Source organism: Cervus elaphus, chromosome 18 (genome assembly GCF_910594005.1).
Source record: "Cervus elaphus chromosome 18, mCerEla1.1, whole genome shotgun sequence".
NCBI classification, from domain to species: Eukaryota; Metazoa; Chordata; class Mammalia; order Artiodactyla; family Cervidae; genus Cervus; species Cervus elaphus.
Window position 1 is genome coordinate 61,250,325 of NC_057832.1, and position 25,827 is coordinate 61,276,151.

Here is a 25,827-nt window from a genome sequence, read left to right on the forward strand (position 1 = left end):
TCCATTTGTTTCTTTTTGTTCAGTTTGTTATTTTGTTTACTTTTATCATTTTGTTTTGTTTATTTTTATTTCCATTACTCTAGGAGACAGATGAAAAATGGATTGCTGCAATTTATGTCAAAAAATGTTCTGTCTAGTTTCCTCTAAGAGATTTATTGTGTCTGATCTCATATTTAGGTCTTTAACCCATTTTGAGTTTATTTTTTGTGTATGGTGTTAAAGAATGCTCCAGGTTCACTTTTTAATATGTAGCTGTCCCATTTTCCCAGTACCATTTATTGAAGACACTGTCTTTCCTCCATTCTGTATTCTTGCCTCCTTTGTTACAGATTAATTGGCTATAGGTGCATGGGTTTATTTCTTAACTTTCTATCCTGTTCCAATCATCTACATTTCTTTTTTTTTCTTTGGTACCAGTACTATACTGTGTTGATGACTATAGCTTTGAAGTATAGTCTGAAGTCAAGAAGCCTGATTCACTCAGCTCTGTTTTCTTTCTCAAGTTTGCTTTGCCTATTTGGGATCCTTTGTGTTTCCATAGAAATTCTTAAATTATTTGTTCTAGTTCTGTGGACAATGCCATTTTGGTAATTTGATAGACATTGCATTGAATTTGTAAACTGCACTGAATAGTATAGTCATTTTCACAATATTCGTTTTTCTCAATCCAAGAACATGATATATGTTCCCATCTGTTTGTGTAACCTTCAATTTCATTCACCAAAGTCTTAAAGTTTTTGGCATACAGTCCTTTTGCCTCCTTAGATATGCTTATTCCTGTGTATTTTATTCCTTTTGATGCAATGGTAAATGAGACTGCTTTCTTTCTTATCTTTTGTTGTTAGTGTACAGAAATGCAACAAATGTCTATGTATCAATTTAGTATCCTGCAACATTGCTGAATTCATTAATGAGCTCTTCTAGTTTTCCGGTAGCATCTTTAGAATTTTCTGTGTGTACAATCATGTCATCTGCAAACAGTGATTGTTTTTCTTCTTTTCCTATTTGGATTCCTTTTTTTTCCCTTCTCTGATTGCCATGGTTAGAAATTCCAAAACTATGTTGAATTAAAGTGATGAGTGTAGGTACCCTTGTCTTGCTCCTGATCTTAGAGGAAATGCTTTCAGCTTCTCACCATTGAATATGATGTGACCTGTAAGTGTGTCAAGATAGCCTTTATTTTGTTGAGATATTTCCCCTCTGTGCTCACTTTCTGGATTGTTTTTTTTTTTTTATTATAAACAGGTGTTGAATTATATCAAAAGCTTTTTCTGTGTCTATTGAGGTTATTGTATAGTTTTTTTTTATTTTTCAACTTTTGTTGTGTTATATATCACACTAATTGATGGGCAGATATTGAAAAAGCTTTGCATCCCTGGGAATAAGTCCCATTTGATTATAGTGTTAAGCTTCCTTTTCAATGCAGGCTGGCCACATGTTGAAGGTTTAACCAAGGAATATGAACAGAAGTGGTCCTCTGTGGTTTTCTGGAAACTCCTGTGACATTATATGAGACTGCATATTGAAGCTGACAGAGAAACCATCAGCCTAACTCCCTAAATGAAAATTTTGGAATCTCCACACTGTTCTCCATAGTGGCTGTACTAGTTTGCATTCCCACCAACAGTGTAAGAGGGTTCCCTTTTCTCCACACCCTCTCCAGCATTTATTGTTTGTAGACTTTTGGATAGCAGCCATCTTGACTGGTGTGTAATGGTACCTCGTTGTGGTTTTGACTTGCATTTCTCTGATAATGAGTGATGTTGAGCATCTTTTCGTGTGTTTGTTAGCCATCTGTATGTCTTCTTTGGAGAAATGTCTGTTTAGTTCTTTGGCCCATTTTTTGATTGGGTCGTTTATTTTTCTGGAATTGAGCTGCAGGAGTTGCTTGTATATTTTTGAGATTAATCCTTTGTCTGTTGCTTCGTTTGCTATTATTTTCTCCCATTCAGAGGGCTGTCTATTCACCTTGCTTATAGTTTCCTTCGTTGTGCAAAAGCTTTTAAGTTTGATTAGGTCCCATTTGTTTATTTTTGCTTTTATTTCCAATATTCTTAGAGGTGTGTCATAGAGGATCCTTAAAAAACTGGAAATAGAACTGCTGTATGACCCAGCAATCCCACTCCTGGGCATACGCACCAAGGAAACTAGATCTGAAAGAGACACGTGCACCCCAATGTTCATCGCAGCACTGCTTATAATTGCCAGGACATGGAAGAAACCTAGATGCCCATCAGCAGATGAAATGGATAAGGAAGCTGTGGCACATATACACTCTGGAATATTACTCAGCCATTAAAAAGAATTCATTTGAACCAGTTCTAATGAGATGGATGAAACTGGAGCCCATTATACAGAGTGAAGTAAGCCAGAAAGATAAAGACCAATACAGTATACTAACACATATATATGGAATTTAAAAAAATGGTAATGATAACCCTATATGCAAAACAGAAAAAGAGACACAGATGTACCGAACGGACTTTGGGACTCTGTGGGAGAAGGTGAGGGTGGGATGCTCTGAGAGAATAGCATTGAAACAAGTATACTATCAATGGTGAAACAGATCACCAGCCCAGGTTGGATGCATGAGACAGGTGCTCAGGGCTGGTGCACTGGGAAGACCCAGAGGGATGGGATGGGGAGGGAGGCGGGAGAGGGGATCGGGATGGGGAAACATGTAAATCCATGGCTGATTCATGTCAATGTACGGCAAAAACCACTACAATATTGTAAAGTAATTAGCCTCCAACTAATAAAAATAAATGAAAAAAAAAAAAAAAAAGAAAATTTTGGGATAATCCATTATGTTGTTCTCCCATTTGCCAACCTGAGGAGACATTGGAATGTTATGTAAACAAATAAGTTTTGGTTGCTTTGAGTCATTGTGTGTTAGGTCTGTGTATTACTGCAATATATGTTATGAAAGAGTACTTTTAAGTGATGTGCTCAGTTTTTCTCATGTACATACAATTTTATCTTATAAGCAGATTGTTATGGTAAATGAAAATATAGATACACAGTGGCTCAAGGAATAGCAGTTAAGAGAATAAGTTTTCAAAGAATAGTAATTACCCTTAGTAGTATGATCCTGGCTCAAAAGGAATTCTTGATAACTCACTTGTATAACAACTAGCTGTAAAATGAAAATCTTTTAGTCTGTTGGAATGTTAACAGGCTTCTAAAGTAACTCCCAATGCTCAATCTGAGTGGATGATGCATTAAGAAACTTCTTTATACGTGTAGTTGAAAGTTTTTATTCCTGTTTTCTCAAATAAAACTTATGCAGATGACACCACCCTTATGGCAGAAAGTGAAGAAGAACTAAAGAGCCTCTTGATGAACGTGAAAGAGGAGAGTGAATAAGTTGGCTTAAAAAGCTCAACAATCAGAAAACTAAGATCATGGCATCTGGTCCCATCACTTCATGGCAAATAGATGGGGAAACAGTGAAAACAGTGGCTGACTTTATTTTTATCACTGCAGATGGTGACTGCAGCCATGAAATTAAAAGACACTTGCTCCTTGGAAGGAAGGTTATGACCAACCTAGACAGCATATTAAAAAGCAGAGACATTACTTTGCCAACAAAGGTCTGTCTAGTCAAGGCTATGGTTTTTCCAGTAGTCATGTATAGATGTGAAAGTTGGACTATAAAGAAAGTTGAGCACCGAAGAATTGATACTTTTGAACTGTGGTGTTGGAGAAGACTCTTGAGAGTCCCTTGGACTGCAAGGAGATCCAACCAGTCCATCCTAAAGGAGATCAGTCCTGGGTGTTCATTGGAGGGACTGATGCTGAAGCTGAAACTCCAGTACTTTGGCCACCAGATGCGGAGAGCTGACTCTTTTGAAAAGACCCTGATGCTGGGAAAGATTGAGGGCAGGAGGGGAAGGGGACGACAGAGAATGAGATGGTTGGATGGCATGACCGACACAATGGACATGGGTCTGGGTGGACTCCAGGAGTTGGTGATGGACAGGGAGGCCTGGCGTGATGCAGTTCACGGGGTGGCAAAGAGTCAGACATGACTGAGCAACTGAACTGAACTGAACTGAACTGTGGCAGAGTTCTAAGTTGGCCTTTAATGACCTCAGTTCCTTGAATTTCTATCCATGTGCAATTACCTTCTCCTTGAGTGTGGGCTGCATATAGTGACTTGCTTCTAACCAGTAGAATACAGCAGAAGTAATGGGATGTCACTTCTATGATCAGGTTACAAAAGCTTATGACTTCCATCTTGCTAGCACACTTATTCTCTTATTTGACTTTCAAATTCAGAAGCAAAATGCCATGTTAGAGAGTCCCATACCTCAAGGGATTAATTGAGAATATGCTCTAACCAAAATCAGCAGGGTACTGAGGCCCTAAGTCCAATATGTCTGAGAAACTGCATTTTGTAAAAGTGTCCAAGTGAATGTAGTAGGTTCTTCCCCAGTCAAGGCTTCAGGTGAAACTGGAGACCCTGGACTGACCCCTTAGTTGTGAGAGAATGTAAGTCAGAGGATCCGTTTAAGCTCTACCCAGATTCCTGGTCCCCAGAAACAGAGATAATAAATGTGTATTGAAGTTGCTCAATTTGGGGGTAATTTCTTATGCAAACAACAGGTAATTAGTACACATCGAGTATTAACAGGCCTCTGGACTAAATTTCATGAATCAGTCAAAATAGCTTGTCCCTCAGATAACTTTCTTCAACATTTACAGTTGAAATGATCATCTCTCTGGCTTTATTTTCTCCAGAGAAAGCGTATGGGTATTTATATGACATTTTAATGTGTATTATAATGCTTTTCATGCCAGCTTTATATTAGAATATAGGCCTCTCGAAGGGAATGATGACATTTTACCTATGGTCTTTATGTCTTCTCTGGTTTGGGTCCAACATGTAAATGTGTGTGTTCTTAGCCACTCAGTCATGTCCAACTCTTTGTGACCCTATGGGCTGTAGCCCGCCAGGCTCCTACGTCCATGAGGATTCCCCAGGCAAGAATACTGGAGTGGGTTGCCATGCCCTCCTCCAGGGGATCTTCCCAAGCCAGGAATTGAACCTGGGTCTCCTGCATTGCAGGCAGATTCTTTACTAGCTGAGCTACCAGGGAAGCCCAATATGTAACTGGTATTCAGTAAATGCTGAGTAACAATACTAAATAATAATAAATAAATACCAATAAATGCTGAAATAATTTAACTTTCTACTATTTTGGAAATCTGCATTTACAACTGATTTGGATACTACACATTTCCTCTTCTAATAAAAAGTACCTCATTTCTGTCAAATTATGGACAGTTTATTTTTGTTTTGCAATTAAATTTATTTTCAAATATCTTCTAGAATCATCAATTGTATATTTTTACAATTTTACTAAATTTGTGTTTAGCATAATTTTCTAGGAAAATATTCATGGAGCTTTCTCTTACTTAGATTCAACAGAGGATTAATTTAAAAAAACATGACTCAGATTTACTAACTAAATGCAATTTCTTTTTTCCCCAAAGTAGCAACATAAAAAGCTTTATGATATATATATATACACATATATGTATACACATTTTATAAAAATGTATAGAAGTGTTTAAGGATCTAGGAATTCAGTTTCAAGGGAAACTAAAAGTGAAATCTTTAAAAAATTATGGTGTATATATACAAATAACCAATGATAGTTAATAATAGACTTATGTATACCTGTGTTTGTGCATGGCTTATATTTTTGTGAATACATATAAAATACATAAGATGAGTTAGAAAAATTAAAATCTCACTTCTAAATAATAAAGGGATTCTTTTTTTATATTTGCTCTGCATTTCAGGCTAAATTTTATTAAAACATATTTTAATATCTTTCATTTAATATCCATTTTTGTCTAATTATAATCTCTTATCACTTAATAATAGAGGATAAGGAGCCTTTTAAGCACATAAAAATGATGACATTTTGATGAAATTCAGTTGAGCAATAATTTTATCAAATAATATATTTCTTTTAAAAAAATACTAGTAAGGAAAATACACAAATTGGATAGCATAGAAAGAAAAATGTCATCTTAAATCATTTGTCCTACCTTTCAGGTAACTATGTGCAATTCTACACTTACACATGTATTGATATAAGCTTGAAATACATACAATATGGGAAGAATAAACTTATCAATACATTATGGCAGTTATTTTGTGACAGATATTCATACTATTTCTGTAGATATAAAAAATGTGTATAAATGATGTATAGATGCCAAAGCAGGGAATTTATAAAAGAAAAGGCTAGAAATCATGCTTCCAAATGGATGATATTCTTTTTGTATTAATTCCCTTGCGAAAGCTCATTCATAGGAATCTTACCATAGTCCAAATTAGATGAATGTATGAGTTGTAAAAGTGTTGCAAAATTGCAACAATGTCACTGTTATAAAAATGTCACTGTTCAAAACAATTTTGAAATACCTGTTTTGATATTATGTAAGAGTCACTCAGTAAGCACCATAAGACATTAGATCCTCCTTTGTGAGTAACCAAACCTACTTGGCATTTATCAAATTTTGCCAAGATTAAGGAAGGCATTAACATGAAAGTGCCATACCCTCTTAAGGCAATTTCAGAAGATAAGTTAAAAAACTTTATTGAACAGTGGTATAATTATTGAAATAAAGTCCAATAGCTTTCCATGACAATTGCTCCATGGAAGACAGAATTGCTTTTTTGATTGTATGCATATCAGTATTTTTGCTTAAAACATTCTGACAATATTTTTCCAACTCTAGTTGCTTGTATAGCTATATAATGATACATGTAGGCATAAATTTGTTTATTTTGTTATTTCACAGATCAGTTCTATCATACTCTCTCCAAAACTTATCTGAATACTGTTTAAATATTAATAATAGAAATCATTAGCAGACATTTGAATATAAATAATTTAAACTTATCCCTACTGCTAGAGGAAGAGAATCTTTAAATAAAGTGTCACTGAAAGGCAATAAAGAAGAGAGAATATTTAATAATATCTTATCTACTCCATTTTAGAGATGAGAAGATTAAGACTTAGAGGAGTTAAAAGATTTTCACAGAGAAAACAAAATCTTTCGGATGTAGAAGATACCAAAGTGACATGATCTTTTGGACCACAGAAATAGTAACTAAATTCCTTAGGTTTCTATTAAATGACATAAGAAGGGTAAAAATCAATGCTAATGTTTTGGGACTTACATATATCAAGTTACCCTAAGATATTAACTTTGTCATTGTTTTGATGTTTAGCATATTTTACTGCATTTAGCAACTAGCACAAGATGAAAAGTGCTAAATGCTTACTCTTCACATTTTAATTGCTACAACCCTGATTTTTCCAAGCAGTCAGTCATTGTGTACCTGGGCAATCTGAGCTGACAGCCTTATCACTAGGCCTTCTTTCTCCTGTACATGCTAAAGAAAACAGTAAGACGTCCTTTCTTTTAATGAAAAATTCCAAGAATCTAACTTTTCCATTTTCTGATGACATTTGGTAACTCCTCTCAGAACAAATAAATCTGAAGAGGTATTATTTATATAACAGGAATTCCAAACATATTTTAATTACCTTTTGAATTTCACAAAAGGTAATCACACACTCTTTCCTTTTCCTGTAAACCACTTTTAATTGACTGGGTACAGAACCAATAACTCAGAGCTTATTAGCAAATATAAACAAGCAATATCACTAAATGGGGAAGCACGAGATGGCATCTAGTGAGGGAAATAATTGCAATATTGGCTTATGTTCATTTGGGCCCTTGCACAAAGGCTCACCAATAATGCATGTACAGGGAGCAGGATCAAATATGTGTTGTTCTAGATGGAATTCCTTCCTTTCATTTCCTTTTCTGATGCTTCCCTTCCGTTTTTTTCTTCTATACATGCAACCTATATTTTCTGGCCCAAGTCAGCTGGAATTACAATTAAAAGGCACAGTTCAAATAATAAGAAAATTATCTTGCTATACATTTTTTTCAGCAGAATTCTGGGAATGCCAGCTCACTTCTGGGTTCCTTCCTCTGTCAGTAATGCTTTCAACAATATGATAGGTGACTCAAGGTCCAAACTCTACAGCTGGCTGCCTAAGTTAGTTTAGTTTCAGTCCTTAGCAAATGTGCATATTCTAAACCTCTCTCTGTCACAGTCTCCCTATGTATACAATGATATAGTCTTAGTAATAATAAAATAATCTTACATCATAGAATTCCTGTGAGGATGAGTTAATGTACATAAAACACTAAGATTGATGCTTATGACAGAGTAAGAACCAGAAAATGTTAGCAATTGCTGTTGTTGTTGACATTTTTTCTATATACTTACACATTCTGAGTGTGTTTCACGTCTACTTCTGTTGGCTATGCATCTCTTTGTTTTGGACTGTATCTCTTTAGGGGCTTCCCTGATAGCTCAGTTGGTAAAGAATCCGCCTGCAATGCAGGAAACCCTGGTTTGATTCCTGGGTTGGAGAGATCTTCTGGAGAAGGGATAGGCTACCCACTCCAGTATTCTTGGGCTTCCCTTGTGGCTCAGCTGGTAAAGAATCTACCTGCAATGTGGGAGACCTGGGTTCAATCCCTGGGTTGGAAAGATCCCCTGGAGAAAGGAAAGGCTATCTGCTCCAATATTCTGGCCTGGAGAATTCCATGGACTGTATAGTCCACAGGGTCACAAAGAGTCGGACACGACTGAGCGACTTTCACCTTGACTTTCATATCTCTTTTATACCATTAGTTTAACTTAATATTTCGACTTCTTGAACTCCCCATACAGTGTGATCCCTGCTACCGCGTCACATTCAGATTCCCCTCTGACATCTCAGCAACTGGGATTCAGCTAATAAACCTCAGCTTGTCTCTTCTCTCAAAGTCATTTCTTCTGTCTGGGACGCTGCACAGTGTATCAGGAGTGAGCTGTGACTCCAGTGTACTTGGCTATTATCTTTATTGTGAGATGTTAAGGTGTCACATGGAGAGCTTAGTGGGACAGGTGTATGAATCCCTGATTTCCCCTTTTGACTAAACTGAGTCTGACTACTATTAAAGCCTTTAAAAGAAAAAACAAATAGAAGGTCATATGTATGCACAATCCAGATCTGCTGACAACTCCTTCTATAGGTCAGTTTTGTCTTATATTTCTACTTGTAAATAAATTATATATGATTATCAGATCATTTCTTTTCACATGAAACGTGGCTATGTGCTTAGTTTTACTGCAGAGAACAGCTGGTCCTTCCTCATAGAAGTGTTGTGAGGGTTAAACAGTTTAAGGTATATAAAAGCCTCTATTATATTGCTACTAGAACTCCTCAGGATGTCATTTCAGAAGATTAAGATCTCAATATGGCAAAAAATATTTTGGAATGAAGGTTTGAAATTTCACATTCACAAGATTTCTTTTTAATGAAGTATGGTTGAATCACATCCATAAGGTTTTAAACAGTTCAGCCTATTAAGTTTGTAGCGAAGTGCCCTAATTACAATTTGGAATGGTCAGATTATGAAATATATACCCAAGTAATAGCATTTACATGCAAGTTATATTTTTAAAAAATACTTAACTTTCTTCCGTTTTGCTTTCAGTTCAGAGTTTTGACTCTTGAAAAAATATTTTTCAAAGACATGTGACAATGAGTTGTTTTTCTGACCTTTATAAATTTATTTTATTATTACAATCTCTAGCTTATCTCCTATCCATACATATACAAAGATGAACACACATTCTAACATTGAGCTGTGCTATTGTTCTGTATTATCATTAGCTACAATCACGATTTTGTAACTGCGGCATTTGTAGATTTTTTTTCCTATCTTTGTCCAGCATAAATAATTTTCTCTTACTGATAGTCTCAGAATACTACAATATGAGTGTTAAGTAATCCTAGTTCTACTTCCTATATCCATGATTCTGTGGCATAGCAATTATATTTTATTAAAAAAATCACCTTTCTGGGAAACTGAAAACACTTATGAATGATAATACACTTTTCTATTTGTAAAACAAACCTTGAAATTCTCTAAAGCCTGGAGTTCTAGCAATTATTAGATCACAGTTACACTTTGTCAAGACTAAATGTCTTACATCCTTGCTGGAAGAGAGGAAAACCCTGGGATTACAATGTATTTGAACAAGAAGGTGCTAACTTTGCATTATTTTCCATTCTTCTTCCTGTCTTTGTCAGGAGGATGGATCCATGCTGTGCTATTCTCTATTCTGGTTGCCACCTTTGTCATGAGAATGAGACACCAGAATCAGAGTGTTTCCTGTGAGATATAATAGCATGCTTTCCTGCTCACACCTCTCAGGATGTTGTATTTCGTTAGGTTAGAGCCTCTGAATCCCTTAGAGCATCTGCTCAACATTCATCATTCATGCAAGGTGTCCTTTTTGCTTGCATTCCTTGTAAAAGTATTTGATAATCTTGGTCAGTTGTGCAGCCCTCTCTTTCTCAAATGGAACTCAAAAAACTATTATAATTTTTTTTTCATTATCGGTCAAACAAATGTATGTTACAATTTGGGGTATATATTAATAGAAACATACACATGATTTAATTGTTTTTAAGAATATCTATCACTGAAAAATATTTCAGTGCTCCAGTTACACATAAGAGTATGCAGCAAGTAGCTGCTATGTTTTTGGGAGAAGAGATGGTAAAATGAGCACTTAAAAAGAGCTTATTCCCTTGAAGATATATTTATTTTATATTTAGAAAATTTCAACTTTAAAATTTTCACTTTGTTTGGGCACTGATTTTTAAATTACTCTTAAATTTGTCTCTTGTCCAGGCTAAGTTGTAAATACTGCATTGTATTTTTAAACCATACTTTGGTCACACATGTGAAAAGAAACTTGCAGATATACATCCAAGCAAATACTTTTTTTTTTTTTAACAAATGTTGAAATATATGGGGTCAATATTGTTAGGGGAGTGTGTAATTTCCTCGATTCTGTCTCATTACAACAAAAATTTGAAGCTACAGTCCAGTGTTACAACCCTTGGATGGACCAGTGTTACAGCCCTCGGACAGATCAGTGTTACAGCTCCATGTTACAGCTCAGTTTTATTTAGAAAATTAAGGAAAATACATCCTCGAGGTGTGAGGGCCTGCCAACCCAAAAGACCAAAAGATGCAAAGAGAAGAGAGAGAGACCCCTGGCCCTTTGGCTCCTCTTTTTATATGTTTTTTCTCCTCCCCCTGAGCCTGCGCTATGTAAATTGGGCTAGCCAGGAGTGCTGTTTGTTTTACCTGAGGTCCTCACTCCAGTCCTGGGATCTTCCTTTGTTCTATTTTCACGGGCGTTTCCTTTCCATGTCTTTTAGCCACTGCCATTCTGGACTCCTTTTTCCTATTCTAATTACCTAACAGTATGATAAAGCTGTCCATGCAGTTACATTTCTCAGTACAGACAGAATTTCAGACCCATACAGGGTGAGGGGAGAGGACAGGATAAGCAGTACAAGAAGATGACATGCTTAGTCTCACTGTAAGATAAGCTCCATTAGGAACTTTTCGGTCATTCATTTTAACCTGGAAAAAAGCTACAAATAAATATCTAGTTGTGGTAGTAATTTAAAAGTTCCTGACACATAGGTCAGTTATATGTGAATGTTTGGGAGCCTAACATAAAAATGCTTTCAACTCCATTATTTATTCACTTCCATTGGGTGCCAGGTTAGCCCAAAGAAGTGGGAATAGCCAAGTTCTGATTTTATTACCTCACAAAACTGAAGCAATTGAGATTTGAGATACAGTGTGCTTGTGCCTCAAGACTCAAGAATGAATATCTTTAGCAGAACTTGCAGGCTGGTGAGTTGTGAAGTCATTCTCATACCGAAAGTTATTTTTGAAGGGTGGTTATGTACCTCAATGGAGGCAACTGATCCTTTACTCTAGCTTGCATCAGAAGGTTAGAGCCCTTTCAAAGCTGTTACAAGCCCTTTCAAAACTTCTAGCTTTCAAAGATTGCTTGCAAAGCTTCTAGCTCAAAGTTTTGCCAATAGCCAGTTTTTAGTTGAGAGCTTCATGTCCAGGGGGTCTGAGGATCCAGTCTTACTCTCATGGCGACCAGGTCATTCATTCACTGCAAGATCAGAGCTTCCCCAAAAGTGGAGCAGCCATCCTTCCCCGGGGTATATATGGTTAGGGCTAGTTCTAGAGACTGGGGTCAAGAAAAACTGTCCAGCTTCTTTGCAGAGCCACCAACAGTGGTCTCTTAAAGCTACTTAGAGCATAACTTCATCAATACTTTGTTTCCCCAGGATACTGGAGCTTGCTACCCAGATATTTAATTATCTGAGGAACACGACTCCAGTTATTCTTCTGAGAACAGGAAGGCCATCTAAAGGTAATTTGATTTTCATATTTACGTAGCTAGAAGAGACCATTAGACTGCTTTTTGTCAGAGGTATAAAGAAAAAAAAGGTAGCCTTTCTTCCTAAAAGCTATTTGTTTGAAATTTATGCATATGTCTGTGTGGTTACTGGATTGCAGTCTGTTCTGTACTAGCTGTAAATTCCACTAGTGCACCTTCCTTGTCTCTCTGCTTCCACTGTGGCTCCCATGTCTAACACAGACCTGACACAGAAATGGACCAACACATATTTGTGGAATTAACAAATGAATGAATCTACTCAAGGTGATGTTTTTCCCTTGCTATGTTGTGAAGTATTTGGTACCATCTCTAACTAGAGAGGAAACAAATATCCAGCTAATTTCTATTGTGGTACTCTTCATGGTATCACTTCCTAGAAGTAGAAATCTATTCAAGACTCAGATTTATTCAACCTGTGAATAAATACTTTAGGAGATAATGTGACTTAAGTCTATTTTTAAATCAAATAGACCCATCAGTATTTATTACAGCACATCCAATTGTGTTCCCCAAAATACCAGTTCTCTAGGATTTGCTAGATAACAGTGTGGAAAAAATTGAAAGTTAAGTGAATTTAGAACCACTGAGACAAACAAGTGTCTTTATGGAAGTACTTTTCATAGCCGTTGGCAGAGTAGTATCTCAAACTTATTTGACCAGGGAGTTTTATTTTTATAGCAACTTTCCTAATGCTTATTATACTCCATGTTGTAATATTAGATTTGAAAACATTTAAAAATTTCTTTTTTTTTTCATCCTTTTTTCTTCATTTTGCTCCTTGGCAGTTACTACTTTATTCTGTCTTCCCACTCACTTATCCATTCTTCTGCTTAAATTCCAGAAAATTAGTATAAAGCAATTGATTATGATATGATAGAAATTTGTGCATTTTAAAGGTTTCCAAAACATGAAGTCTTATTTTCAGTCAAATTGTGAGCCAGGGAGTGATTAAATCTTCTTCATCCTTGTTGCAAACATCCTAGCATTTTCTACTACTTGGCACATAGCAAATGTTCACTAAGTATTTGTTTAATAAATGAGGCAATGAGAGCTATATTATACTAAAGTGTTTGCTATATTGAATGTAATAATTATTCTGAATTAGCAATACCTTTTGACAGTCTAAGACTATTAATATATGCCAATGGAAATATGTGTTGTTAAAAGTTTTAAAAAATTGTCAAGTCAGGAAGAAAAATGTGTATGCACATTTTTCTCCTACAGAAAAGGAAAGAGTAGAATAAATGTATCAAACTGTACTGACAAGTATCAATTTTAAAAAAATCAATGTATAAAAGAATAATAATACAGAATTTTGACAAAGAAGGAGGATAGGCCTCTCTGGAGATTCTATACTGTCTTAATTTACATAAACCAGATTCTTAATAGTATTAATATATTTTCCTATGGACTAATTTAGTGAATTTGGCTTACTAATCTTTGTTCAGTTCTATGGAGTTTACCACCCCCACTCCAGTACTCTTGCCTGGAAAATCCCATGGTCGGAGGAGCCTAGTAGGCTGCAGTCCATGGGGTCGCTAAGAGCCGGACACGACTGAGCGACTTCACTTTCATTTTTCACTTTCATGCATTGGAGAAGGAAATGGCAACCCACTCCAGTATTCTTGCCTGGAGAACTCCAGGGATGGGGGAGCCTGGTGGGCCGCCGTCTATGGGGTCGCACAGAGTCGGACACGACTAAAGTGACTTAGCAGTAGCATGGAGTTTACCATGCTGACATAGCTCTGTTTAATGACTGGCAGAATTTCAGAGATTAGGTTGTTACATTCTTTAGATTAGACCCAGGAACTACCCATCACTGGTTGGGAAAATATACCTACACAGTGTTGAACCAGATCACAGTAATGACTATTACTTCCCAATAATCAGTATTGAATGTGGAGTCAGGAAATGATTATGGCAAAAAGTTACTAATTATGTTTACAAAATTTGTCCTCCAAAATTTGGGAATGCATCTAAACATCCCTAATTTTACTTAATATACAGTCACAGAGTCCTAAATATAGGTGTTGGAAGATTAAGTAGGAAGGCCATTCGTAAGCTGCTGATTTTTCATTTTGGAGATTGTAATAAACAAAGAAGATCCCAAGTATTCTATGTTGCCTCAGTGAGTTGTTGAGGACAAATGTAGTTATATTTAAATACTTTGTATAATGTGCTATACAAATAAAGTTTTTTAAAATGAATTCATATAGATGGTTCCTGGATGCTTTATATTTATAAGCTATGTGTTATATTCCGTGGGAGAAGGGTAATTTATCTATCTATTGCTTTTCCTTTTTCCCAAGGGACATCTAAGGCTTTGACCTTTGCTTTAATCCTCTTTGAAACATAAACACAGGTAATATTGTAGTGTGTGCCATATGCAAGATAAATCAGATTCCTGCTGAGGTGATATATAATGGATGAATTATGCACCTATATTTGGGGTGTCTAAACTGTTCACTGAATAACCTGTAAATGATGAGTAATCAGCTACATCACATATGGGATTTAGTGACATACCTCTGAGAGGGTTATGAAACTAGCGAGACAGAAAAGCTGATGAGACCCTGAAGCTGATGGCTTCTGTGAGCCAAAGTGGCCCATATCCATTAGACTTCATCCCAACTTGGATGGGATGTGATCACATACATCCCAGCTTGGAGAAAGTGGGTCACTGAGCAGCTATTTCTGGGAGTCCTGAGCCCCTGCTCTGTTCCCTGCACACGCTGGGTTGTCCATCTCGTATGCTTTCTTAGAACCCGTGCAAAGACAAGTCACTGAGTAAAGCCCAGTTTGTCTCAATTTTAATGAAGAGTTCAAGCTCAAGACCACTGCCATTGGTCAAGCAAAGTGAATATTGTCCTGTGAAAAGATCTAAAGTATGGTTGTTTTAAAATGTTCCCTTAAAGTTTCAGCTGAACTTCTAGTATTCTAGGATTTAATAAAAAGGAGTGTAACATTCACGCATTAGCTTCCTAGGGCTCTTGTAACAAATCGGGTAGTTTATAACAACAAAACTTCACGGTTGTCTGCCTCTTCTGAAGGCCAGAAATCTAAAATGAAGGTATTGGCAGGGCCATGTTCCCCCATAAGACTTTAGAGGAGGATTCTTTCTTGTTTTGTTCCTATCTTCTGTTGGTTATGGGCAATCCTTAGCATTCTTTGGCTTGTAGACGCATCCCTCTGACTTGCGTTTTCTTCTTCACGTGACTTCATTCTTCTGTGAGTGTGCTGCCTGTGTTCAAATTTCCATTTTCTTATAAGGACACACATCATTGTGTTAGGGCGAGCCTAATCTTTGTATGATCTCATCTTAACTTGAATTCATCTGCAAAGACTCTATTTGTAAATACGCTCCAATTCATAGGTTCCAGGGGTTAGGACTTGAGCATATCCTTTTAGGAGTACACAATTCAATTCATAATAGTTCATCATACAATGAACTTCAGTCACAACCCTTTTAACATTGTTTTATCCTTAATTGCTTGAAGTATTTATTCATTTAAAAATAAGTTTATTGAGCAGGGTACTTTTTTAGGTGCTTGTAACAAAGTAGCAAATAAAACAGACATGTGCCCTTACCTTCATGGAGCTTGGCTTCTAATAAGGGTGGACAGGAATTATATAAATAACTAGACAGAGAATTTGTTAGATAGTGATGTGTTAGAGAAAATAATAAAGCAAAGAAGAAAGACCAAGGAATGCCAGACAGAGCTTTCTATTTTATATAGAGTGATTGGAAAAAGTGCTGCCAATAAGACACTCTTTGAATGAGGTAAGAGATCATGAGAGTTGTGAGCAGAGGAATGACAAGATTTGAATTATATTTTAAACAGATCATGAGGCTTTTATAGGAATAGAGTACAGGAGGGCACAGAGACTATAATTATTAGAAGACAAGTACCCTATCCCACCCTACGGTGAAAGTGGGATGAGCGGGCAGAAAGATGGGAATTGAATATCTAAAAGATGATAAATTCTTCCCTGGTGGCTCATTGGTAAAGAGTCTGCCTGCAATACAAGAGACCTGGGTTCGATCCCTGGGTCAAGAAGATCCCCTGGAGAAGGGAATGGCAACCCACTCCAGGATTCTTGCCTGGAGAATTCCATAGACATAGGAGCCTGGCGGGCTAGAGTCCATGGGGTTGCAGAGTCGGACACAACTGAGCAACTAACATACACACACAACGGCTTTGAATAAACAAGGAATGGAGGTGATGAGAAGTGGTGGGATTCTGATTATGCTCAAAGGATTGAGCCCAAAAGGATTTCATGATGGAGAGAAGGGCTATAAGATTTTTGAGCTGATCAACTCAAAGTACAGAGCTGCCATTCACTCAAACTCTGTGATCCCATGGACTATACAGTCCATGGAATTCTCCAGGCCAGAATTCTGGAGTGGGGAGCTTTTCCCTTCTCCAGAGGATCTTCCCGAACCAGGGGTCGAACCCAGGTCCCCCGCATTGCAAGTGGATTCTTTACCAGCTGAGCCACCAGGGAACTTTTCAAGATGACAAGACAGTAGGAGCCAACTATGTGTAAGTATGTGTGTGTATGAGAAAGACCCTCCTCTCTGCAAAAGTTAAGAGCTTCATTCTACTCCCACTGAATGTGGGCTGAATTTAATGGTCCACTGCTAATAAGTAGAGCATCGAAAGGGAAAAGCTAGTAACTATACAGTGGAGAAATCTAGCAGGTATTGCCTTAACTAAATGATCAAAGTTAGAATCCCAGGGATGGGGGAGCCTGGTGGGCTGACGTCTATGGGGTCGCACAGAGTTGGACACGACTGAAGCGACTTAGCAGCAGCAGCAGCAGCAACATCCCCAGTAATAAGACATGCTGACATCATTTCCTCTTTGTTATGCTATTATGATAAGGCTTCAGGAACTAAGGGGAAGTGAAAGAAGTAGAGGTATTTTCTAATTTAAAAGATTCTGTGACTTCTATGAAGACTGTATGCATAGGCTTGTTTTTAAGGTTGAGAATCAGAGACATCGTTTTATCCAAAGTCAGTTTTAAGATATAGGCATTTGGGGATACCAGAGCTCAAAGAAGATAGGAACACAAATAATAAAACCTTTCCCTAATTTACTCAACCTTCACTGAAACTCTTCTGGTTCTAGTGGTCATAATATCTAAGAGATTTCAGTGGCCTTTGTGCCTGCGTGTAGTTTTAAGATGGTATGTTAATATATGCATATATATGTTAACCTAGATGGAAGGTTTTTTGTGGGTTTTTTTTTTTTTTTTGAGTTTAGTGGAAACTGTTGATTCAAGATGATACATAAAGGTCATTTTCAAAGACCTTTGGTAACTAAAAAATAATACAGATCTAAACTAAAAAAGATGCAGATCTAGGACATATGACTTGGTTTATTTTACAAAAATTCTGCCTTGGTGTTTCCATTGTAGGAGCTTGCGGTTGCTCTGCTAGAAGAGAAGGCCTTGCTCAAAATCAAGCAAAGTTCACACTGATAAAAATAAGGCAACTACTCATAGATCAAAACATGTCCGTTAATGGCCTGGATGTTATGCTGATTTTTAAGGCCAGAGAGTCTACTGAGTCTTACACATTTGACAGTTCTTGTGTCTTATTTATTTTGGTTGGCATATGGATTATAGTGCCCTTTCAATATGTGTTACTTTGAATGATGAATTAACATAATGGCCTAGATTGTACAGCCTTTCATTTTCAAGCCCATTTTACAGATTTAGAAACCAAGGGGTGCTGACAAAAAAGCCAATGGTGATTGCAATTGTGCGATCAGAAAGGGTTCACAGGACATTGCTCAACATTCACTCACTGCTTAGGTGAATGAAGAAAACAAAAGTTGTAAAGCAGGAAAGGACAGATGGGGGGAGAGACATGTCAGAGGTTTACTTAAAGTTTCTTTTTTATCCCATGTGCTAAGTGCTTGCTTATGAGAGAGCTTTTATGTCCACCCCCTTTAACAATATGCATTATGACATCTTATGTTGCTCCCCGATTTTCCCCTGTACAAATAATCTCATATCATGATAGATAATCGGGAAGAACACTCTGAGAGATCATCATGTATTAATCACTTCAGTTGTTTTAATGTAGGTAAAATGGAAGTTAGTCTTTGAATGTATTGCTAGAATCTCTGACGCCCCCAGTGACCCTGGATGGGTGGTGAGGAACCCTGAGCATTGCCAATCCTTCATGGGCCACGTAATCATTTTTATCTTGCTTCACAAGAATGAAGTCTTCTAAGTTCATTAGAGGAGAATTTTTGCATTCAACCAGAATGAACTCAGTTTACAATTGATGCTTGGTAATTAACCCATGCACATTTTCCTCTTTTACCCTAAAATATATTCTACTAGGTAATAAAAGGTAGTTTTTCTCCTTCAGGCATCACATCTCTATAACCTGCCTCTCGGCCTTAGAGAAGGCACTGTAAATGGAAGAGGGAGTCTCCTCATTTAATTTGATACATCAGGTCATCATCAAAATATTTATTTCCTGATCTTCCCACACAGCAGGTGACTAAAGGTTAATAAGAACACAAGTGGAAAATAATTAAGGATGAAAATATATAATGCAAAACAAATCAGAATAAATAAAGTTTAGTGTGACTGTTAGGTTAAAATGTCTTGATGCTCACTCCAATTATAAAATGTTGTGGGTTTTTATTTTCTTTTCTCTTTTGAAGGACAGAAGAAGCCTGATACATCCAGTGAAACTATTCATTATGGACATATCTAGGAAATAATTCAAAGAAAAAAATAATGAAAACAGTAACCAATTTTCTTAAAAATTAGGTTCCATTGCCCTATGGGCAATATAATAGGCAGATAATATTTTGCTGCCATTTGCATTTTATTTCTCTTTTTAAATTATTTCTTAGATTTATTATTATTTTTTTAAATTTAGAACTATGTCATCTGTAATTTTAGGAAATCAAATGCAAAATGGCCAAAATAGAAACTTACTTCTTTTTTGTATGAAGTAAGTCTGGAGAGAGGTAACCCAGAATGTGTGGGGCAGCTTCAGGAAATACTTGGGGATCCAGACTCCTGTGTGCTTTCACCATGAACTTCAGCTTGCAGCTTCTGCTTTCTAGGTCTCAGTTTGTCTGATGACATTCCAGCTTTCTGAAGTACGCTGCATTCCAGCAGAAAAGAGGAAGGCAGGGAGTCAGAGAAGGGCAGATTCCTCACTTAAGAAAACTTCCTGGAAGTGAAAAACAACATTTTCAATGAGTTCTGTAAGTCAAAATATATTCATCTCTAAGAGGGGCCTGAGTCTTTTTATGTTTTAGCTGTGGTGCAGCTAAAAATCAGACATTGCTGTTATCAAGGAGGAAAGGGAGAAGATAATGAAGACAGTTTATGCTCTCTGACATGCTGAGGGTATTAGTGTGACCAAGAAGACATTCTATGGTAAGAAAAATGTATTTATGTAGAGTTTGTAAATTGCTGAAAGACAAAGTTTAGGTGACTGTATAAATGCTGCAGTCTATGAGGGTAAGATATACAAAATTTATAAGATAGTAGGCACTGGTACTGATTTTATCTAAAACTATGAAATCAAATCAGTATCTACCCATGTTCAGGTAGGCTAAAAATTCAAGAACCCTGATAAAAGTATCAGCTCCCTTAATTTTTCTGTGAATTATAATCTTCTGGAATAGTTTTCCCACATGTCAACCTTAGATGCTGAAAATCTTGAAAAATAATTAAATGTTAGATGAAATTCAGTTTGAAGGTGTATCTCACCTGAGAACAAAATCATTCTAATTTTAAACTCTTCTTAGAAGGGAACAATAAAGAAGTGTCATCCATAAAAGAATGTGTCTCTTGTTTCTTTTGTGAAGTTTCTTGGACATCAAACAAGCTTTTCTGAGCATTCTGAAAAATTGAGTGTAGATTAATAAAAACATATGAGTTAAATTGCCCTCAAAGTACAGAGGCTTAAAAAAGAAATAAAACTGAGCAAAAGAGATGTGACATTGGTCTTATGCCAAGCTGATTTTTACATGTTCCCTATGGGAAGTATGTTGCTTTGCTTCATCTACTCCCTCATGCTTGCACTCATATCAAACATTTATGGAGCACCTTTGATTAGCTGGGCTCTTTTCTAGAAGCTGGGGACTGCAGCTGGGGAGACTTGGGATTTAATATAATCCAGCAGGAGGACAGAGCCTAAATAAGTAATTAACTGCAGTTGTAATTAATTACAAAAGAGACATGTAGGGTGTAAAGAGAGCATATGAAACTATATAACAATGTAAAAAATTTAGGAAAGGAAAAAAACTGATTAGGAGCAGCATGAAGTTGATGAAAAGAGTATATTTACAATCATAAGCTTATTGTAGACTTTATGGTTAAGCTGAAGAAACTGTATGAAAAGTGAAAATAATAAACTAATGACATTTGCAGGAGTGAAAAAACTTACATCTGGTTTCCCCAATCAGTTGCATCAATCAAGATATCTTTATGTCTAATTTATAAGGGGACTATTTGGAAAGCAGAAAGACCACAGAGGAATAATCTCCTAAAATCCTATTCCCCCTCCTTGATTGATAATGCTATAAACAGTTTGTTGTAACAAACTAACTTTGCAGCATAGTTCAAATCATATATTTTTTTCCCTCTTTTTAAGACTCAAATGTAAGCTTTCAAGGAAGATTACAGACAATATTTTACTTTGGTAATCAAAGCAATACTGATATATTGCAACTTTGACAGTTGATCAGGCATCAATCAAAGTTATTATACATACTCAGTTTGTAGGTGGAATTACAGTGATGGCCATTAAGGAGACAGGGTATGGTGAAGGAAGGGCTTTATAGTGTTTCATGGCCTACTAAGTTACCAGAGACAAAGGCTGAGATAATATTCGCTTTATCGTTACAATAACTCATCAAAAATGTAACATCTTGTTACATTTGATCTCAGACTATTTAAAAAGTAAACAGGATTAAAACTCTGTTACAAAATGAATTTTCCTTCTTTTGTATTAAATACAATCTATTTTTCTTTGTTTCTCTCTCATTCTCCACATTCATCATTATTACTAGATCCTACTGTGGAAATACATCATGGTAATACATCAAGTGTTACGATAAGAATGTATCTGGAATGACTTGCCAACATGTGCTTTAGAGACTGGTAACATAGAAGTCAATTGTAATAATTGATGCTGCCCTATTTGACACAAATAAAAGGTTCATGTAATGACACAGTGGGAAAACAGAAAGGAGTTTGACTCATGGACATGAAACAATAGCTGGAGAGGAAACAAAAGAATCCTGAGTTGTGGAAGGAACTAAACAATTGATTCAAGGTCAGAGAAGATGCAGTCTGTAAAGCTAATCTTAGACTATGGAAGTCATGGGGATGGGGGTGGGAAGGAGAGTGTTACAGATACAAGACAGCATCCATGTAGGTCCGTAGATATCAGCTACAAATTCCAAGAGCATATTCACATAGACCATGATGTGTGCAGATATGCCCTCCATAATCTTTCCTGGTATCTTCAAACCCATCAGTTATTAATGCCAGAGGCAGCTCCCTGCTTTGAGATTTCCAGAGAGGCGGGAAGGGAATGCAACAAAACAAGTAGAGCAGATAGTCAGAATTTCAAATGCATCACATACCGTTTTCCCAGTGTAGATTCTAGTGATAAACCCAAGGTTGACTTTACGTTGTCCATCTCTCTTATATCTAAGACATAAACTCTCCTTCATCAGTAAAACTTGGTAATGGGCAGTGGATTTTACTGGAGGACACTAGAGAACATAAGTTAGAATCCTTATCAAAAGCCTAGTGATAAGAAGTACGGTTGTGAAAAATTGAAGAATTCAGTCTGGCTCATTGGTATTTTTCCAGTCAGAGGTTTGTGTGCTAGAACATCATTATTTGGCTCTTGGTGAATATGGCTTTTAAAATACCACAAGTCAACATTTAAGGACATGACTAATAGTCAAGAAGAATTTGTGGCTTCTGCTGAAGGAGTAACTTTCAAAACTGTATGAAAGGAAAACTCCCATTTTCAGATGCTCAGAATGCTCCACTGCAAGTGAAATTGATTGTATTTATTTTATGGACAATGGGAAATTTAAAGCTCATTACATTCCTCTATTTGCATTGGCTTCCGGGAAGCTCACTGCCAAATTTGTCATCCACCTCCAGCAGATGCAGAGGCCAGAAGTCCGTTTCTTCGTACTAGTCTAGCCTATAGCTTTGCTGATATCATTATTTTCCCTTTGCTCCAGTTTCCTCTCCTATTAAAAAAAAAAAAAAATACCTTTTGTATTGAGCTTTTGTAGACTACTCCAATGCTATTATTGACCCAAATGAAATATAAACAAATGCATGATTAAAAAGATATAAACTTCTCTATAAAGAGTAAGTTCAGTAAATCTCAAAGATTAGTTTACATTTTAAGGTCCATTGGAAGGAAAAGATTATTGTCTATCTCATTTAGTATGTTGAATGTTTTCTTTCATTTATAAATGACGTAATAGGAAATTATACCTATGTGTACAGGTCCACAACATCTTATCCCAATTCTAAAATAAAATACACTCAGGAAACATTTTCTTTTCTATTTTGCAGTGAGTTTGTTACAAAACATGACCCAAATCAACTTAAAACTAAAGCTCTTAATTTATCCTAGGCAGTGTGTACACACACTCTTTAGTTTCCCTGAGTAATAGAGTGTGTTTCACTGAAGGACGCTGTTTCAGGCCTGTGCTATGGCACGTGTGGGTGATGCACACTATTTCTTTATAAAATCAGAAAAATTATAACTTGTAATATACAAGTTATTTTGCATAAGGGATTGTGGGCTTGTATACAAATAGAATATCACCTGTGAAGTTTCTGAAGACTACTGTTGTCACATGCAGAGAGCAATTTGAGGAGGGAGTTACCCTCCTCCTTGTTTTTCTCCCCTTATTTTTAAGTCGTGATAATATTTAAGCAAAAGAGAGCCCAGAAACTTTTTTCAACATTCAAGGGATATTGTTCTTGTCTAGTTCTATGGCTTTAAAGACCACTTACCTTTCAGTATCCATAAAAACACCATACTTAACTTCCCACTGGGAAGACATGCTCCATTGCGTCTGTTTTGCTCATGAGATACCTGGTCCATGCAGACCAATCAGTCCAGTCAAATGTAGACCAGAAAGAAATAGCAATACAATCATAAGCCATAAATCAGTTGTCCTGTAGTGATTAATTGCTGAACTTCTACCAGTGGTGCTAACAATTTTCTAAGAAATGCTGTTAATATATAAGGAAACTGAAAGAGACATAATCCTACAGCCATGCCACGCAATGTGTGCACTCATTGTGTCCGACTCTTTGTGACCCCATGAACTGTAGCCCAGCAGGCTCCTCTGTCCGTGAGATTTCCCACGCAAGAATACTGGAGTGGGCTGCCCTTCCTTTCTCCAGGGGATCTTCCTGACGCAGTGATCGAGCCCGCATCTCTTGTGCCTCCTGCATTGGCAGCTGGATTCCTTTACTACTGCCCCACCTGAGAAGCCCATGTATTAACACAAGCTACTAAATCAGGAAAGGATCATTTTTAAGAAATGGGGAGGGGTGCCACATTCAAACTTCTACATGTAGGTGGAGTGGGAGAATACTTGCTTTTCATAATGGAAATACAACTTTTATTTAAAGAAACTTTTAAAAGTTTAAGCAATCATATGCGCTAGGCATTGTGCACAGCACTTTACCTTTATTATTTCATTTAACCCTTACAGCATGCTTGAGTTAGATACCATTATTTGTGTTCCAATAGACTTGGGAAGGTCATTCAGTTAATAAACTGAAGAGACTCTTGAGTTTGTCAGAGTGCTTCTCCCAGGATCATTATGCTCTGCTAAATTTATTTACCTTTGCTATCTTTTGATGAAGGACTGGGAAGCACAGACAGGATAAGGAAAAGGTGGTGTAATTACGGCCATACAACTGGCTGTTGTTCAGTCTTTGATAAAAGTGTACCAGAAATGGCATAGGTTCCTGACTCCTTAATGAAATATTTTGCTATTATCTATCTAAAATGATGGTGGAGTATGGAGTATGTTGTGGAGAAGAAAATTTATTTTGAAAGAAGAGAAACAAATAGTTAATTGTTAACAAGTGTATTGGATCAGTGAGTAGTTGGGATACACTGGGAAAAAGTATAGCTCATGTGATTTTACATATGTGTCACAAGCTTTAGCCTATTATAGATAGAGTACACTATTACATGGGCTGCAAATCCCTATTCCTACAGCCTCTTTACTGTGAGCCTGGAAAGTTAAGTGCTTGATTTCAAGTCTTCCTGGCAGCTAGAGGTATACATGGGACCCAGTTCTGGCTGATGAGTGTTAAGTGGAAGTCTGTTGGAGAAGACATCTTAAGTAAGGCACAAGCTTCCTAAGGAGAGGTCCTTCACCCTCCTGACTTCTGTTTCACTTGAACTTGGATGTAGTTTCTGAATGTGTAGTAATTTGTTGTAATCGAAAGAATCACAGAAATGCTCACCAGCCACCTCTTCTCCATAAATTCCTCATGGTTTAAACTTTTGGTCAATTATTCGGTTTCTTCTAACCCAGTCTACTCCTAATTGATGCAGGTGCCATTTTATCTTTCCTGTTTTCCAATATGCCTGGGTTTAGTTTCAGGAGTGCATGATCATAAAGGTTATATGGCAGTTCCCAGTCCCCCATGAACTCTGGATAGCTCCTGTGTTTCTGTTTAAGACACAATAGGTGATTCCTCTTTCCCCAGACATGCCAGAACCATCCCCTCCTGTGTGCCTTTGGGTAATGCTGTTGCTTCTGCTGGAAAGTTTCAGGGTCATTCTGAACTGTTGTCCCCGTTGTGAAGTCTTTTCTGATTCTCTCAGGCTCAGTACTCTGTGCATATCCTCCCATATATCCCCTTAACAATCTTTTCTTGTCTTTACTATAATGCTGACTCTTTGTTTGGTAATCACATATTTACTTTTGTGTGGTTACCATTAATCTGCGAGCTATTAGAGGTCAGGATTCATGTCATACATGTCAGACACACAACAGGTGCTCGGTAAATATTTTGTTGTTCATTAATTTTTTCCTCCTTTGATTCCCCCTGAAACTTTATTCTTACTTCTTTCTGGCACATGTCATTAACTTTTCTTACTTTTTAACTCAGTGAGTGGGCTACTTGTAGGCAAGGATCCTGCCTTACTTATCTTTGCATCTTGAACGTATTTTTAAGCTAAATTCATATTTGATGAATTGAATTGGGCTGTTAATAGTTAATACATTAAGCATATCTCAATTATCATGTTAATTGCTACTTCCCCTGGGGGTGGGGAGAGAAATGAGGGATGAACTGTAAGTATCCAGTTCACTGAAGGGGTTTTTAAAAATCTCTCATATTTAAGTTAAAAGTGAAAAATTAATTTGCTTTAGAAAGAAACCCAT

General features: G+C 36.8%; 1 long non-coding RNA gene across 1 annotated transcript in view; it reads right to left on the bottom strand.

Moving 5' to 3' along the window:
* Positions 1-18,993: 18,993 nt before the first annotated feature.
* The window catches only part of LOC122673761, a 9,709-nt gene continuing 2,875 nt past the window's right edge, over positions 18,994-25,827 (bottom strand). Inside the window, exons 2-3 of the long non-coding RNA XR_006334820.1 lie at positions 22,018-22,149; positions 18,994-19,589 (exon numbers count right to left, since the gene is read on the bottom strand). This is a non-coding gene — a long non-coding RNA (uncharacterized LOC122673761). The remainder of the gene's footprint in view (positions 19,590-22,017; positions 22,150-25,827) is intronic.